At 39.5% G+C, this 19,392-nt stretch overlaps 1 long non-coding RNA gene across 1 annotated transcript in view; it reads right to left on the bottom strand.

Annotated features, from left to right (window-relative positions):
- Positions 1-4,237: 4,237 nt before the first annotated feature.
- LOC129529013 (uncharacterized) overlaps positions 4,238-19,392 on the bottom strand; it is a 63,440-nt gene continuing 48,285 nt past the window's right edge. Inside the window, exons 7-8 of the long non-coding RNA XR_008674386.2 lie at positions 10,398-11,023; positions 4,238-9,373 (exon numbers count right to left, since the gene is read on the bottom strand). This is a non-coding gene — a long non-coding RNA (uncharacterized lncRNA). The remainder of the gene's footprint in view (positions 9,374-10,397; positions 11,024-19,392) is intronic.

Below are 19,392 nucleotides of genomic sequence, written 5' to 3'. Positions count from 1 at the left end.
AGTTCATGCCAGTTGTCTCAATGTTCTATTGGGTTTAGAATTTATCCCACTCCCTATTACCCTGAAAAGTCCCAGTTTAGGTGGCATATCCTATGGTCACCCCATGTAGATACCCTGTTGGCTTCAGTGACTGAAACAGTAGCTTCTTGAGAAATATTAGTCTCTGGGGAACAGTGACATTCCCAGACTGAGGTGGTAACCCCTAAACACAACCCGTAGTCTTAAACTAAGCAGCTGAGGGCCCTGCAGCCAGAAGTGTCCCACACCCCAAATGCCATCGAGCCTGAGGGTCTCGCCCCTTGACCTTGGGTCCCTGGCACCATGATGTGTCCAGCCCTGTTTTTCTCCCACTTTCCCTTTGCTTCTCACTCCCTGCATACATGTCCCCCTCCCTCCCCTGAGTCTGGTTACTAATAATGCTCATTCCTGATGAAAAGCCCCAGCTCTGTGGGAATCACACAGTAAAGGAATGTCAGCATCTGCCGGCCTGGGTCATGCCGATGTCAGTGGCCTCAGCCTCCTCTGTGGTCACTGCTGGCCCAGGTTTAAAGACATTAGTCAGCCTCAGACATAACCCCTCCTTGGGGGCCCAGAGCTTTGATCCTTTGCAGGATTCTGACCATAACCACATTCCAGGCCCTTGCAAGTTGTAAACGGCTATGTCTGCCCTCTTTGGATGCCTATGGTACTTTGTGCCTCTCTTTCTTTCCTTTCGTAGTTGAAGTCCTCACATTTGCTGGACATGTGCCTGGGTTCTTCTTCCTCCAGACCTCTGCCTGGCTGGCCCTTTCTCATAATTTATAACTCAACTGCCAAGACTTCGATGCTGAGAGGCCTTCCATGACTACCTTCCCAAATTAGCCCTAGGCACACAGCTTATTAAAAGTTAAATTACTCTATTTAGTTTTATTGTTTGGTTTCTCCACTGGAATATAAGGTACACAAAAAGGCCAGGTATAATGTCTGACTTTCCATCACTGTCTCCCCAGTGTCTGGTACTGGCTGAATATCAATGTTGGCAAGATCTGGATACATTTCCTTTTGCACTGTGCTTTATCTCCCAGGGCTGTGATGATTCATATTCCTCTAAAAACAATCACTTGGTGTTTCACTTTTGCATTCATCTGGGGAACGAGTCAACTTTCTATATTTTTCCATCTGACACCTTCTTAAACTCCATGAATTCTCTAAAGTCAAAGACAATAACTCATGCTTTCAAGTGGTTATTTTATTATCCTAAGATGAATTGTTGATTGTTACGACCAAGGGGGATTGGGTGAAAGTGGGATTATGAAAATTATTGGGTTTTGAGGACTACTCTGTGCCAAGAGCTGGGCAAGAAACTTTATATACTTCAAAGAAACTAATAAAATACATAGGAAATTGCTTTGCTAACAATGATCTGGTATCTGGAAGACTGTTTAGAAATCTTAGTTCCCATGGTTTGGTGATGGTCACCATTAGTATTTGCAGCATTAATTTACCATTTCTTGCTTCTCTCCTCTATCCTTTGTTTTGATATGCCCACGTTTCCTTCATGCCTCATTGTAATTTTAGCCATCCAATAACCTTATACATGTTATGACTGTTATAGTTACATTTAAGAGAAATGTTAACTCAAACGGACTTAATTGATAAGGGGAATGCAGTGGTTCATGTAACTAAACAGCCCAGGGGTACCCGCTTCAGGTGCAATATGATCCAGTACTTAAATGTTATAACGACTGGGTTTCTGCCTAGTTTTTCTTGGCTCTGCTTGTTTATTGTGGGCAACATTTCTGAAAAGCTCTTCTGTAGGTCTGATGAAGAGTACCAACTGTTGAGGCTTATAGCATTCCTCCCTCGTGTCCTGTGTGCATGTTGGGAAGGGAGGGGCTTCTTATTTCATTCTACAAAGGAATAAGCCATCCTTTCCTTGCAAACTCAGAAAACATCCTCTCAGGCCAAAGGTGCTTGTTGGGTTACATGCTCGGTTCAGAAGTCATCACTGTGGCCATGATGGAATAGGCAGGTTGTCCTAAGCCCATCAGACACCCTGGGCTGCCAGTCAGTCTCACCTCAAATGCACAGTAGGGTATGGCAGAAAAATGAATTCCCCTACTGGAATTTAGCATACTGTTGGATAACCCAGTAATGAGATACTGGGAAGAAAACCAAGAAATATCCCTGCTATAGTCTACCTATAGAGTCAGGTAGGTTTTTTGAGATGCCAGTCAGTTGTTAATTTGTTCAATGAAGGAACTTTATTCTAGCACCTGCTGTATGCCGAAAGAGCTGAGGTTATAGAGATAAATATGGTAGGGCAACTGCTAGTGAAGGGCCCAAAGTCCACTGTCAATTACTGTTCACCAGAACAAGGCTCCAACAGAAATATGGATTCCTGTGAGAACCCTGAGGAGGAAGTTAATATCTGGAGAATTAAAGGGCACAGAGTAGAGGTAGCACCTTCCCTAAACCTTAAAAGATGTCTGGTTTTCTTGGTAGAAGGGGTTGGGTTGAGAGTGGAGAGAAGTCACTGCAGGGCAGAGGGACTTGTGTATGCAGTGACATAAAGGCTTGAACATGTAAGGGCTTCTAGGAGAGGTGGAAAACTACATGAAGAGAGAGCCCAAGATGAAGGGATGAGAGAAACTGGAGGGAGGAAGATAAGAGGAGCCAAGCTGTCATAGGCTGAATGCACCAGCATTCAAACAACTAGTGATATTATATGACAGGGTTTTGTTTGTTTTTTTTTTCATTTTTGAGACCAGGACTTTCTCTGTTGCCCATGCTGGAGTGCAGTGGCATGATCACTGCTCAGTGCAGCCTTGAACTCCGGGGCTCAAGCAATCCTCTCACCTCAGCCTCCTGAGTAGTTGGGACTACAGGCACACACACACTGATGCCCAGCTAGTTTTTATTTTTATTTTTGTAGAGATAGGGTCTTGCTATGTTGCCCAGGCTGGTCTTGAACTTGTGGGCTCAAGCGATCCTCCCAAAGTGCTGGGATTACAGGCATGAACCATCACACTCTGCCTGGCAGTGGATTTTTAACCACAGATCAGAGAGAACTGGCTAAGCAAACGGAGAAGAAGTTAGCTTTTTATGTCTCACTATAAAAGAATATAAATTACGTGTATCTTAAAAAGTTAAATTTTAAAGTGAAACTATAAAAACATCTTGGCCTAGAAAAGACATTATTAAGTCTTTCACAAAAGCTGGAAAACATAATGACTAAAACTGACACGTAAATATTTGAAGTCTCTTAAAATTAGCAACTAAACATAAAATAATTTTTTTTGAGACAAGGTTTCACTCTGTAACCAAGGCTGGAGTGCAGTGGTGTGATCACAGTTCACTGCAGTCTTGACCTCCTTGGTTCAGGTGATTCTCCCACCTCAGCCCCCTAGGTAGCTGCTGGCACTACAGATGCACACTGCAATGCCCCAATGCACAGCTTTTTTTTTTTTTTTTTTTTTTTGTAGAAACGGGGTTTTGCTATGTTGCCCAGGCTGGTCTGGAATTCTTAGGCTCAAGCAAGTCTCCCACCTCAGCCTCCCAAAGTGCTGGGATTACAGGCGTGAGCCACCATGCCTGGCTGCACAAAATTTTTTTCAAATGGAGAAAGTATCAGCCGTATATGTGAAAAGTAAGTGTTTATTATCTTCAATATAAAAAGAGATCTTATAAATCAACTATAAAAATATAAAGAAATGGGCAAAGACTTGCAAAATAATAAGATTATGAAAACATATTCATTTTGATTGGTAACAAAATGAATGCAAATTAAAATAGATTATACATTTTCTATCTAACTGATAAAGTTTTTATTATTTTATATTTATTTATTTATTTATTTTGGGATGGAGTCTTGCCCTGTCTCCAGGCTGGAGTGCAACGGTGCGATCTCAGCTCACCGCAACCTCCGCCTCCTGGGTTCAAGCGATTTTCCTGCCTCAGCCTCCCAAGTGTGCCACCAAGCCCAGCTAATTTTTGTATTTTTAGTAGAGATGGGGTTTCACCATGTTGGCCAGGGTGGTCTCGATCTCTTGACCTCGTGATCCGCTCGCCGTGGCCTCCCAAAGTACTGGAATTACAGGCGGGAGCCACCGCACCTGGCCTAGTTTTTATTTTTATTTGTTTTACATAATACTTACTAGTGCTGGCATGTGGTGGGTACCCTTTTACTAGTATAGTCTTTCTGAAGGACAGTGTTACAAAAGCTAGCAAAAGTGTTAAAAATAAGACTGCAGTGTCACCAGTTAGAATTTATTTAAAGTACATCATTAAGGATATGAACATAAAAGTATATACAAGGATGTTTATCTTAGCATTGTTTATACTAGCAAAACATTTCTATAAAAGGAAATAACCTACTGTTCAATAACAGGTCAAATTAAGTAATGGATATCTATACTGTGCAACATTGTTCAGTCAATTAAAATTGATTTGGTTGATAAATATGTATTGACATGGAAAGATAGATATTAAAGTTTACAAGTATGTTTTAAAATGTTATGTGTATTCCAATACCAATTTTGTTAAAATTTATACATACACATACACGTATCTGCTCTAGAGATATAGCAATTATCCAGAATGGTAAAATATAGACTCTCTTTTTCATTTATTGTATATCTGTATTTTCATTTACTCTTTCATTTTTTCTATCTGTTATTCTTTCTGCTAAATATTAAACACATAGTATACAATAAAATACAAAATTTTTATGTAAGTTATTAAGTTAGGAAGCCATTCAACTTAAATGCAGTGAATGTGATGTTCAGGTGATGAAAGTCTGGATGAGGAAGAGGTAGAAAAGAGAGATGGAGAAGTGAGTAGTCGAATAAAAGCTCACAGAGGGCTGGGGTCTGGTGGGTAGGACTAGAGCAGGATGGCTATTAGAAGACCTGGGCTCTGGCTGACCAGGCAGGAGCATTGGGTGAAGCACACAGTGTGCGGGGGATGGGGACTGGGATTGGGAGGGGCTTAACACAATCTCTATATCAGTGAATGGGTGAATGAGTGATTAGATGGTTGCGTGATAGAAAGCCCAAGAACTTTAGTTCCTGCAAAATAGGGATAATACCTCTTCTTCTTTTTCAAAAGGTTCCTGTAAGGATTCAAATATATTCTGAATATAAGGTGCTTGCAAGTTTTTAGGGTATAATTAGACATGAGGGATTACTGGTTGGTATCCTTCACTATTGCAGACTGTTTTGGGAGTAATTAAGGGTGATGTTTTCAGAGTAGAAGACCTCTATAGAGGAACTCTGGCTAAACAGAGGTTCCCTTCTTTTTTTTCCCCTGTAGGTTCTCACATAATATTTGGTAACACTTACGTAGGCCTTAACCCAGCATAATTCTAAGCACTTCTATATATATTAACTTATTTATTTGCACAAAAAATTGTGATATAGTACAGTTATTTGATAAAGATCTAGTGGCTATTATGGGGCATAACAGGGTTTGAACATGGGCATTTTGGCCCTTAAACTAATGCTTTAACCACTATTATTCCATGTCACATGTTGAGTCCCAAATGCGATAGGACAGGTGGATGGAGGATGAAAGAAAAGAGGATTAGGTAGGAGGAAAGAGGATGAATGTAATAAAAGCTTCGTCCTGTATAAATGACATGCCATAGTGAGGAGACATTTAAAAGGGGGAAAAATCATTTCCATTTAACTTGTCAAGCATTTATTGGGCCCCTTCTCTGGCAAGGAACAGAGCCATAGGGGGTTAAGCAGAGTGAGAGGCTCTCCCCTCTGTTCCCAATGAGCTAATAGGGAGAAGCAGTTCCTAGCAGCCAAATTTGCTCCAATAATCAGGGAAGATTCTGTTTAAAGAATATTTTCTCTGTCATAAATTCACAAGTAATTTCCTCTGCCTGGCTCAGAAATGTGGAACTTGACATTGCCAGGAGGAAGAGGTGAACTCTCAGGGCCTGAGGCATCCCTGAAGGCAGGGGCCTGGCTGCCAGTGGAAGCTTTCCTCTATAGAAACTGTAGATTTGGATCTTGACGTCTGAGTGAATGTCACCAGCCAAGATGCCTATTCTTGGTCCTCCTACCTCTGTGGCTTCAGTGCTCTGGTGGGTACTTAAGCATTCATTGCTTATTGAACTTGCCCATTGATATGGTTTGGCTGTGTCCCCACCCAAATCTCATCTTAAATTGTAGCTCCCATAATTCCCATGTGTCATGGGAAGGACCCAGTGGGAGGTAATTGAATCATGGGGGTGGCTCTTTCCCACACCATTCTTGTGATAGTCAATAAGTCTCATGAGATCCAATGGTTTTATAAAGGGGAGTTCCCCTGCACATGGCCTCTTGCCTGCTGCCATGTAAGACGTGACTTTGCTCCTCATTTGCCTTCCGCCATGATTGTGAGGAATCCCCAGCCATGTGGAGCTGTGAGTCAATTAAACCTCGTTCCTTTATAAATTACCCAGTCTCAGGTATGTCTTTGTTAGCAGCATGAGAACAGGCTAATACACCCATAGTACAGGCCACCCTGCCACATTGCTGAAGAAAAGTTGGCCTCCAATCTGGGACAAGAATGGTGCAACTTGCCTTACGAAATGCAAAGAAAAACTGGTGGGCTGTTGTGCTAAACAAAAGCCTACATTATGATTCAGAAATCTCCCTCCTCAAGAGATGCAAGTTGTGTATTCACCAGAAGACACGTACAAAAATGCTCAAAAATGTTGTTTTGTTTTGTTTTGTTTTTTGAGACAGAGTCTCACTCTGTCACCCAGGCTGGAGTGCAATGGTGTGGTCTTGGCTCACTGCAACCTCCACCTCCTGGGTTTAAGCGATTCTCCTGCCTCAGTCTCCTGAATAGCTGGGACTACAGGCACGTGTCACCACACCCTGCTAATTTTTGTATTTTTAGTAGAGACGGGGTTTCACTATGTTGGCCAGGCTGTTCTTGAACTCCTGACCTCGTGATCCGCAAAAATGTTTAATTCAAATAGCCCCAAACTGGAAGCAACTCAAAGGTCCATCAACAGAATAGAGCAAATGATTGTAGTATATCATACGACATTGATGGGACTCACAGATTTGCCAAGCAAAAGGAGCCAGACACAAAGAGAACTCACTGAATGAGCTCATTTATATGAACCTTAAGGACAGGAAAAGCTAATTAAAGGGTAGAGGTCAGAGGGTTCACTGTTTTAGGGATATTGATTGAGAAGGAGCAGGTGGGAGCCTTCTTGGTTGCTGGAAATGTTCTCTCTTGTGTTCTGAGTGGTGGTTACATAGGTGTCTGCATCTGTATAACTGATTTGTGGACTTTACTGTATGTAAATTATGTCTAGAAAATGACTAAGATACTTGAGCAGAAAGGCTTCTAATGTGTTATTTAGTGTGTCCTGAAAATATATATGGAATTTAAATGTGTAGAAGTTGAATTATTGATTTTCATATCATGAGTGATTCATTTCCCCCAAAGCCAAAGTAGATTATAAAACTCCAAATAATATTAATATGTTTCCAATATTTCATGCATATTAACCTTTGAACATAGTATTAAGCCTAATAAGGAGCACCTGATTAAAGGTAATGACAGTAGCTAATATTTATATAATGCTTACTGTGCACTGAGCATGGTCTAAGTCCTTCAAGTAATTGATTAAATTACATAACAAAGCTATGTGATATCACTAGCACCAGGAACATTTCTATGTCATATATGCAGAGCACAGAATGTGTAAATGATTGCCCAAGTTTGCATAGCCAATAATTAGCAGCACTAAGGTCTAAGCCCAGGCATTCTGGCCCCAAAAGCCATGTGCTTAGCTCTACCTCATACTTCTACTTAAATAGTCTCTTCTTTGCAAGCCTAACAAATACTGTCTTTATCTCAATTACATTACATTTAGGAAACTTGCATTTTTTAACACTGGCATTAGCCGTTTAATTTGTCTGTATCATATTCAATTTGAAATAATATTATATGCAAACTGCAATTAAAGATTATTTTCCAAGAGTGTTTTATTATAGGATTCCATCTTTTGAATAAAATTTTATCTTGAATCCAAAAATAAACAAAAAGTTTAGCTCTTCCAACTGAAGCAGGATGAATAGGTTGGCAGTTGTTGAAGATGATGGAGTTGGTGTGGAGGGGAGAAGGTGTGGATCTTGGCAGCTGCTCCCTCCCTGTGAAATTTTTTTCTACAGAAGCTTTGGGCAACAGAATCAAAATAATAGTCTCAAAAATAAAAGCAACAAGATCACAAAAACAGAAACAAAGATGACAACCTGCTAAAACAGAACTGTTGACCAGCAGATAACAACAACATATGTGTCAATTTGAAATTGGCTTTTCACTGGCTGATGCAAAGTAGCCTAAATTCGGTTTCAAAGTAGTATAGCAGAGTGTATGAAAGGGTGAGTTGATAAAACATTGAATGTAGTTAACCCCAGGGTTGCACGCACTTTGGGAAAGAAAAAAATAGAGTTTTGTGGCAAAATTCCCCAGCCCTCAAGTCCTTAAGTCAAACCCATCCGCTTTCTTCAAGAAATATTCTCTGTGCTGGGATGCAATTTGCTGTCCAAAATGTAGATATTCCTTAGTTTTCCTGTGATGCAGTTTTGAAAAGTCTGCACTTTCAAACTTCATGTATTGACAACCTCATACTGACTTTTCTGTGTTCATATTGCTTTTAGCTTTTGCTTTCTTTTAATTTAAAAAATGTAATACATGGTTTAAAAATGAAATAAATAAAAACTTCAAATGGTACTGAACAGTATCTTGAAAATATGTTTCTTTTTTACCAGAATACTAGCTGTAACCATTACAATGGTTTCCATTTTATCTTTCCAAAATTTTCACTGTAATTCTGAGTTGTGTACGTGTGTCTTTTGTATTTTATTTTATACACTCTTCTAAATCATGTCATTGTTATTTTCATTTTTTTGTTCTTATGTTTATTTTTACTCAGAATTACATCTTACAAAGTTTGTAAAAGTTTGCCTCATTCTCTACAGAGATTAGATATTTTCCTACATGTTGATAAAACAAATTATTCAACCAGTTCCCACTGACGGTTATCTAGGTTGTTTCTGATACTTAGTCACTGTAAGCAAAGCTACAATAAACCTCTTCATAGATGTGTTGTTACAACAGTTTTAAGATAAATTCCTGAAATTCTAATTCCTGGAGCAAAGTGTATGTGGATTTAACAAGTGATAGATATTGGCAAACTGCCTTGCTATTCACTCTCCATATAGCTTAGACAGGGGCCATTTCTCTCCACCCTCCCCAGCACTTTGTATCATCAATTTCAAATGTTTTCACTTCAGCTAAGGAAGGAGAACTTGGATGATGGAATAGGGGTGCTCTTTGCCGGCCGTATGTTCAGTTTATGTGAAGGCACCATCTTTATCTGTAAAACAGTGATTATTTGATAAAAAATTCAGTTATTACCAACTTGAGGAGATTTCCAGTGTCTCTAAGAATGACAAGGTTGGGTCAATTGTGTCCTTATTTTGGTTAGCCCATGCTGCCTAGTAGATATTTTCAGCCTACATCTGTGGCTAATGCAAAAACAGTATGGTGTATAGGAACTTCCAAACATTAGAAGGAAATCTGAGAGAAGTAACCACAGTATCACCCTGCCTCAGAAGCAAGGTTCTGACTGGCTAAGACCAGCGAATGGGAATCGACTGGTGTTTTCACATCCAGCACTGGCACACACTTTGCATAAAACAAGGGTCCATGCCAGGATGATCTTAAGCACCTGTGAGCAGCCTGTCCCTTGGATGGGGTAAGAAAACCAGACATACCTGAAAGCCCGAGGCAGACAAACCTGCAAGCCTAGGCTTAGGTGGGCGTGATTTTCATTTATAAAGTGCCTGCCTTAGAGATCATTTTAAAGGAAGGCCTTAACAAGAAATTTTTGGGTCACTGGGCCAAAGTAAGTGTGGCTAAGTGACTAAGGAGAGCCTGCTTTCTGATGCCTACCCCAAATTCTACATTCATGGAGATTGAATTAATGAGATTTTACTATGCAGAACTCTGAACTCACAGAATAGACAAATCAGTAGAGGCTTAGACTGGGGTTCAGAATTCACTCTGGGTTTAATTTAAGAAATGCTCTAGGTACCTACATTTAGAATAAGCTTTAATTTGCTGGGGCAGCTCTGGTACAGAGAGAAAAGCAGGACTTGATTTCCTGGCAGAGTTGCCATTTATGGGCTGTGAGACCTGGGAATAATATCTACTTCACAGGTGTTAATGCGAGCACTGAAACAGATGATGTATATGAGGGCTTTGGGAAAGTGGAGTGCTATAACCCATGTGCAAGCTTGGCTTTCCAGGACACGGCAGCCCTGAAGAAGAAGCAGGCCCTGCACACATGGCTCCAGTTCTACCCCAGCTGGGAGAATGAAAGGTCCAGCTCTACTTACACACTTCCTCGAGTATTTTGGGGCGTCCTCACAGGGTGTCTTTGGATTCTCGCAAGCATGGACTTTTCTCTCACTCCATAGCATCCTTCGTGTTCTTCATTTCTGCTTCTGCTCTTACTGCTACAGTTCTTGGCACCCTCAAGCAATAATGAAAGTGTGAGTGCATCTCTGGCTCATGCAGATGCTGTCAGGGCCACCTCCCACTCAAGCCCTTAGAAAATGACATCTTTTTTGGTCATGGAAGTTGCCAGTCCATGCAGCTTTGTCTCTCTCCTATGCAAATAGTATTGCTCAAAAAGAAAAGGAGCTTTCTCTGATTATCTATGGCTTCCTCAACATATCACCCCACATGCAATGTTGCTTCAGTGATGATGGTGTTTATTTTGCTCATGAATCTGCAGTTTGACCAGGGCTCGGTGGAAAGATCGTCTCAGTTCTGCTTGGTGTCAAAGGCAGGGGACTGAAATCATCTAAAAGCTCATGCACTCCCATTTTCCACAATTGATGCTGATTGAGAGCTGGAACCTTAACTAGAGCCAGGACAAGAACACCTTTATGTGACCTTCACATGTAGCTGGTTGGTTACATGTGCATGGCATGGTTTCGGGCTCCAAGGGTGTGGGTGCCTACAAGAGAGAGAAAAGGCTATATTATCTCTTGTAACCTAGCCTCAGAAACCATACAATACCATTGCTCTGTATAATATTTGTTAGATGCAAGTAATTTCTAACTTCTAAGGCTGGAACATAATCAAGAGGAAGGAAATTAAAATCCACCTCTTGGTGGTAGGAGCGTCAAAAATTTATAGACATATTCCAAAACCAATGCATCCTTATACCTACCTCTACAAGTATGACATTACACAACATGGGCTAAAAACCTGCTTTGCCTGGCAGTAGCAGGTTTTGAGTCTCTATTATAATTTATTAATGAAATACTTCTTGCCATTTTATTGGCAGTGTTTGCTTGCAGTCCGCTTGCCCTGGGACTCAGATGTAAATTTCTTCATGCTCTATTGCGAAAATGACACTCTTCTGTATTCACAATTATACATTTATTTAGTAACCAAGGTTTCATTTGTGGACTGTATTATTAACCACTGTTGTGTAACAAACCATCTCCAAAGTCTCCCAATTCTGCAGAATGGCTAGTTCAGTTGATCTCTGCTCTGTCTTTCAACCTCCTGTAACCATGGGGCTAGTCAGGGCATGTTTAGCTCACAATGACAGTAGAAACATAGAGCAAGTGGAAGCAGAGGAGGCCTCTTGCCCTAGTCTCTGAATCAGCCCACTATGACTCCCACCCATATGCCATTGGCTAAAACAGATTCACGTGACTACTCCAAAGTCAAGAGTCAGGAAAATGTACTGCATCCATGAGGCCAGGGTATGTGTGTGGAGACAGGAAAGGGTGCAGGATAAAAGCCAATCATGCTGTCTCACCCATTAATCAATTTTGTGTATGTTGACTTTCTCTGGTCCTTAAGGCAGAGATTGCAAACATCACCACCCCTGACTCCTGCCTCTATGACAATTTTGGTGAAAGGATTCTGCATTCCTTATAGATGATTTGCAACACTCCTCAGAATGTTTCTCAGTATGGTAATATGTAGATTCACTGGTAATTGATAAGATCTGGTAAATGAAATAAACCATGTTTAGAGAAAATTCCATCCCAAGTGGCTCCTGTATTCCCAATTCAAAGTCCCAATCCCAACCATGCTAAGCTCTCTGGGCTTGCCTAGACATGTAGAGATGCTAAGGTGTGAACAACTGAGGCTGCCAATAGAAAGTGTGTAGAGAATGGTCTTTTGAATTATACACATCATTTTTGCTTACCTGTTCCTTCTTGAATAAGGGAGACCAAATTGGTATAATCATGCACACAAACCGTGAACTAAGGAAATATTGTTCTGAACTCTATGATTAGTCTATTTTCAAAAAGGTCTTTTAAAATCACCTTTCTTTATGTATGGGGAAAGGATGGAATCCCTCACATGCTAGAGGTTAGACTGAAGTTCTGTGTCACATGTACACATATACATACACATCATATACACACAGGGAACTATCTCGAATCAGGTACCCAGAGGTGATTACTGCTATAAGAGTCACATTTTCCTGTAAAGGAAGATAGTGATGAGGACACTAGAAAATAATCCCTTGTTCCTTTTTAAAAAATTGTTATTGCCACTCAGAAGGTGTCATATACTAAGAAATTAATATAGTTGTTATTATATTATAAAAAAATGAGAAACACTTTTCTATGTGTTGTAACCATTTAGAAGTAAACAATTTCCTTTGGGTGCATTAACAGCATCTTAGAATATAAAAGAAAAATTAATTAATCAGAACATACTCCTGTAGAAGTGCCTCCCCTCCTCCTTGGTCCCCAGCCTTCCCACTCCTTCTCTGCTATGAGGCCAGCAGAGGTCAACAGGGCAGGGTTGGTGTAGGGAACCAACACCAGTGAAGGTGAGAGGCAGAGCTACCAGGGAAGAGGACAGGTAGGCTAGGTGCCTGCAGTCTGCAGAAGGCTGAGAGCAAGGATGCTTCTGAAGAAAGAAAAATAAAACCAATTCTGGAATCTGTATCCAAGCTGACAATGACCATACAGATTAATGTGTTCAACAGGGGGCTACTGACCTTCCAACCCTCTAGGCAAGCTTTCTTCTTTTCTTTTCTTTTTTCTTTTTCTTCTTTTGCCTCTCCTCTTCACAGTGCAGGTCTGGCCTAGCCCACCAGCCCCAAAGCATGATAGTCATCTCTCAGGGGAGAATTGCTACCTTCTGAAGAAAGGCTGGCAGTTTAGGATTGAAACATTAATAATGTCCCTAGGGCTAAAGCATTCCTTTTTCCAGGACAGACTGGATAACCCATCTAGATGGTGAGGGGTTTAGGGAGGCACATTGGACTGGTTCTTATCACAAAACACTCAGTGAAGAAGTCACTAAGACACATCAGCCAATCCAGCCAAAGTGCTAATTGGTTTGCAATTCCCCTAATTAGTGTGTCATCTACCTGGACAGCTTAGCAGCTGGCTGGAAGCCCAGACCCTGCCCAGCCAAATTCACAGTTCCCAGAATTTGGAAGTGCAACAGCAGTGACAATTCCACACCTCATCCACACGTGGGCATGCCCACCCGCACATACACACCTTCTTGCTGAGATGTAAAGATAACAGGTTCTCACAATGTTGCTAACAATCTCATTAGGCTGTTTGATGTGAGGAGGAAGCAAGAGTGGTTCTAACTTTGCTCTAACACTTTGTGAACAGACTATAGAGTTGCTCAGATTAGCTTCATCATGAAGCAAAGACTGCAGTTATGAGTAAAAAGTGTAAAGAAGGCTTCAGGCTCTCAAATATCTCCTCCATCATGCTAAGAGACACTACGACAAGCTATTAGCCCCTCAGGATTAAGCACCACCTTCTCTCTGCATCCCACATATTCTCTGAATAACTGGGACACTTCTTAGAGTTCCAGGCTTTTAAACTTGGGTGGCATAATGGCCTTTTGTGAAGGGAAAAAAAATTACCTGTATGTCCAGTGTTTATATAAATTATTTCTGTCATAATATAACTTCAAAGTATATAAAATAAAGCTCTATATTAACTGTTTATCTTCATGGTTCATGTATGACTATAGCAAAAAACACATTTACAACTTCAGTGGTAACAAAACAATAATAACCATTCCATTTGAACTAACAATATTAATTCAATGTGGCATCTTGTATTCTGTTCCTGAAATTAAATTGCCATTTGAAATCTGAACATGACACTGATAGCTATATTTTTACAGTATCTTTGCCATCTGACAAGCCCATACTATGGTGCACTGTGCCATGATTCAATTCCTGTCCCCATCCCCTCACGTTGTTTGCCTGTTTGAACTGCTATGAAAGCTTTATTCATACAAATGAATTGAAGATATCCACTGACCTTCACTTACAATGAACACCTCATTTATTCGGTAAGATCTCTCATCTTTTTTATTTAATTCTTTTGGTGGGGCAGGGTGCTGGGCTTCTTGCATTAAAACACAAATGCAAGTATAGTGAAATAAAAGTAAAACTAAGAGTAGTGATCTTTATGACCCAGAATATATTTGTATTACTGCTTTTTTCTATTATTACAAGAGCAATAAAGACACTGTTGGCCAAACAATTAACACTTACTCATTGTAGAAAATTGCACACCTCCCTTCTCTCTCTCCCAGAAGATTCCTTTACTCTGCATGTACATTGGCCCCCCAGCAGTATTCCAGATGCCTCTCAATATTAGGGTGAATACATCTCAGATTAGCATTACAATTCTTGCTATATTTGTGCAACTACAGTTTTTGTAAGTTTTTTTTTTTTTTTTCCAAACGAAAGCTTTGCAAAGCCCTATGTTTATGTAACATAACCTAGGACAGGCTAAAGTTGTCAAAAAAATGAGACACTTTGAGACTTTGAAATGTCTAAATTCACCAATACATGCCTGGAAAATAAGGCAGTCAATATTTGGATCTTCTTCAATGTATAGAAAAGTCTAGAGAGGCTAAGCCCCTTGGGAGAAGCTGGGTGTTTGCTCTGAACAAGGGCCAAAACTAGTATAAGTAAGTCACTCAGCCAAAAAATTAAAGGAGTTGTCAAGAAACTCAGTAATCACAGTAAATAATAATTTAATACAATATAATTTTAGACATTAAAATTTATGCAAAAAAAACCATGATGAAAATAATCAAAATTTTAAATAAAGACTATTGATCTATTTAGCCATATTGAGCCTGAGGCAAAACATGTGTGTGTGTGTACATGCACACATTTCTATACATATTTTTATGTGTTTTTCTAGTGGTTTTTTGCAGAATATTAAAATAGTTGAAAAAATATTGAAAAATGAAATGTAAGTATTAAAATAAACATTATTCTCAGCTTAAGTATAGTATATAGACCCAAATACATTTATGATCATTTTAATTTAGCTTCAGTTAATGAAAATGTATTCAAAATTGTCACTGGGTGAAGAGAAATTGTCAGTATGACAAATTCTCTTCTTTGAAAATGAAACTAGCAATGAAGTAGATTTTGAAAATATTGTTGATGTGTTTACTTCCATTATAGCCAGAGTATACATTTTTCCTTCTGCCTCAGGCACCAATAAGGCTTGGCACAGCAGCACCCTGGCCAAGGCAGAGGGTAGATTTGAAGATTAATTAATGCCTGGAACAGAATAAATAGTTATTAAATATTAATTGTTATCATTGTTATCATAATCCCTTTTCATGCACTCCAAAGCAGAGCCAGGCCTTCTGGCTAACTGTGCCAAATTCAATTCTGATAACTTGAGGGGAAGATGCAGGGAGCAAGCTTGACAATAATAATGACTTCTTAAAGTCTCCAAGTGCCACTGTGACCCATGGTGCTGGCATCCAATTTGCACTATCTCCATAACAACCTCAGGAGTAATGCGTGCCTCACTGCCCCCCTTCTCCTAGGGCCTTCTGCCCCCCTTGACCACTTGGGCAGAGGAAAATTTGAATCCTGTAGGAAAGTGGGGAAAATGGAAATAACAAAATGTTGCAATAGGATTTGGGTTAAAGTCCAGACAGTGTCCAAAATTTATACCCCTATGTTCACCCTTACATGAAAATAGGGATATTAAAACTTACTTCTTAGAGATGTTTGGAGAATTAAATGCCCTGAGTTTTATAGTGTCTGAAGCTGTACCCTGCACATGCTATGCCAGAAATAAATGTTTATTAATGGAAAAAGAAGGAAGGAAAGGATGTTTATCTGTTTCTTATTACTGCATAATAAATTACCATAAGCTTCAATGGCTTCAAATAACACCATTTTTATCTCACAGTTCTATAAGTTTGGAAGTCCAGGTGGGCTCAACAGGTTTCTCTGCTGAGTATTTTGCAAAGCTCCAGTTATAGTGTCAGCTGGGCTGGGCTCTTATCTGGAGAAACTGGGGAAAAAACCTACATCCAAGCTCATTCAGACTGTTGAACAAATCCATTTCTTCATTGCTATAGGACTGAGGTTCCTGTTTCCTCACTGGCTGTCAGATGGGGACCATTCAGCTTCTCATGTCTCATCATGCCCCTCCATCTTCAAAGCTACCATCAAATTTTATTATTATTATTATTATTATTATTATTATTATACTTTAAGTTTTAGGGTATTATTCACAATAGCAAAGACTTGGAACCAACCCAAATGTCCAACAATGATAGGCTACCATCAAATTCTTATGATGAAAATCTCTCTGACATCCTCTGCAGTCCTCTTCTGTTACCAGCTGGAGAAAATCCTGTTTTGAAAGGGGCTCGTGAAACTAGATTAGGCAGATAATCTTTCTGTGTTAAAGTTAACTGTGCATTAAAACGTAAGATAATCATGGAGGTGATAGTTCATAGATTCCGGATATTAGGGTATGGAAACTTGGTGGCTATTATTAAAATTATGCCTACCACCAGACAGAAGGACAAAGTTAAGAAAGAGTAAAATAGTAACATGTTCTTCAAATAGGCTGGTTTCATGCAAGATATTTTCTCTTTCACTTAATCTTCATAACAGCATTACATGATAAGTAATGTGCCCATTTTATAGATGAGGAAACTTCAGCTACTGAACCTCTCTCCTAAAGTCTCAGTGTCAGTAAGTCTAATCGAACACTCCACATTTGTATGTGAAAATAAGAGAAAAACAAATTTTATATGAAAATTATAAAGTAATTAAAGGCTTGATTTCTTTTAGGGAAAATGATATGATCATTGACAAGCTTACCCAAGACAACTATTCGCCATATTACCCCTGCTTTCATATTTCCACTTGTCTTCACTCAATTCTTGGTGATCTTGGGTCTGCAGATTTTATGCACAATAAGCTATACTCTTCCCTGTGTCCTTCCAAAATGTAGCAAGGAACATACTGGTTAGATACCAGGCTTTTTACCCTAGCTAATGTGGACCCATGTTGCTGTAACAACTGTTATGTTTTTAATTCCAATTGAGAGTTGTTCCTTTGCACATGACTTTGTTTTCTAATTCTGCAGTTTGGAAGATATAGTTCTGGTGCCTAAATACTGGAAATTCAGGAATTTGCTAAAGTTCTGTGGGAGAATGTTTTGAGAAAATTTAAGTGCATGATCATTGGATTACCTACTCTACTCCAGACTTTATATGAGCCTCAGAAGATTTGTCTGTGAATGCCACAGCCATAGCCTTGATCCTCATCGAGTTGGGAGTTTCATGAGATTGTGGAACTATACCTTGGTTCCTTTTCCATAAGATGGGACCAAGAAATAGTTAAAACTAAAAACAGATGTCACCTCACCAAGGGCTTTCCCTAAAAGATAAAATTAATTGATGGTGTAGTGATCAGTACTGTGGGTCCTAGTAGTCTAACTTAGGCCACTTAATATAATCTGTATTTAAAACTAAATTTGATATGAACTTTGGAGTCTTTAAAAACTATTTACCTATTTAACCTTTTTGTCTCTGTTTTATCCTTGTTTTATAGTTGTAATTCTTTCTGAAAAGTTCTAAATTATTCTGGAGAACCAAAAGGAAGCAGGATTTTTCCCCCTTTTAAGTCAGGATAGACAGGGAAGCAATATGACTCTAGATAATTAACTTGGGAGTTCTGGCTGTCCTTGGGAGAGGGCCAGTGGCCCAGGAGGAAAGCCAGATGGGGTCAGAGACCTCAAACTGACAGATGTGGCAGTGGAGGGTTCCAGGAAGAAAGATCAGAGCTTGCCCAGAAAAGAGAGCCACTTGCCCAGATGCAAAACCCCAGAGGACTGAAGGTAAAGGCTTGTGCAGTATTTTGGCTGAGTCATGGGAGAAACTAGTCAGCAGCTAAGGTCAAGTTTAGGACAAAGAAACGCTGCACAAGGAGGCTGAGAAAGAAGAAACAGGATAGGGGAGAAGATGTCTGTAGGACCCTGAGGAGTAAGTAGTATCTATGTAATGCTTTTATTTAACCCTTTTTGTGGTCCTACCATGTATATAGAAATGTAACAATATATCCATATCCTGAAATTCAAAGAATACTAGGAGCAGCAAATAAATCTGCCCCATTGTTTTTGTGTTATGGAGAAACAAAAACTAAAATTTGAAGAACAGAGAGTAAGAAGAAACTGTCTGTGAAAATTGTCCAATCTTTCTCAAGTGTGTCATCACAATGTTAAGTTTCTTCTGGGTAACTTGCTGACCCAGAAGCAAAGGATAGTCTCAGGTATGACTCAGTCCTCTATATCCGAGACAGCTGACACCCACTCACTTGAGAGAGGATGGAAGGCTTTATCCTGGAGACTTGTCTCATTTATGTAAGGGGTTTTGGACCACAGTTTAGGTATTCTGATGATGTTTACAAAGTGCCTTTGTCTATGCTAATTTTTAAAAGACCTATTTAAATTACAATTCATATAAAATTTATTGAATAGCACAATTTACCATGTTTGCATGCTTTCTTCTTTAAAACGATGTTGCTTGTAATATTTTTATAATAACACTAAGCAACTAACGAGAACAACTCACACAAAATAATACCTTCTTTGGACCAGACTGACCTAAGCAATGAGGACACAGATGGAAAAGACACGTCAGAATTCCAACTAATAAATATAGAAGGAAAGATGAAATTAGAAAATCACCACTTGGCAACCACAAGAGTAATAATTGTTTCAGGCAAGGATCATCAATGGATGCTAAAATTAGTAGGTGAAAGTACTATGAGAAACAAGATATTTGCATAGTCTCAAAGTATTTCCCCACAAGATACTAATTAATTACAAAGAGAAAAATAGTAACTTCACAGTGGAGAAGCCTGGCAGACACTCTTTTAATGAAGCAATTATAGTTAACATCACAAAAAAACAGGACAAATCAACATCATGTGCCTCATGATATGATGCACCGAGAAGGATACAGCATGACTTCTGTGGTTTTTCTGCCAAAGTTGCATGGTCTGAATATAATTATGAGGAAACCTCAGACAAA

Source organism: Gorilla gorilla, chromosome 21, assembly GCF_029281585.2.
Source record: "Gorilla gorilla gorilla isolate KB3781 chromosome 21, NHGRI_mGorGor1-v2.1_pri, whole genome shotgun sequence".
Lineage (NCBI taxonomy): Eukaryota > Metazoa > Chordata > Mammalia > Primates > Hominidae > Gorilla > Gorilla gorilla.
The sequence above is the reverse complement of the archived record's forward strand: the minus strand, read 5'-3'. Positions and strand labels throughout refer to the sequence as shown.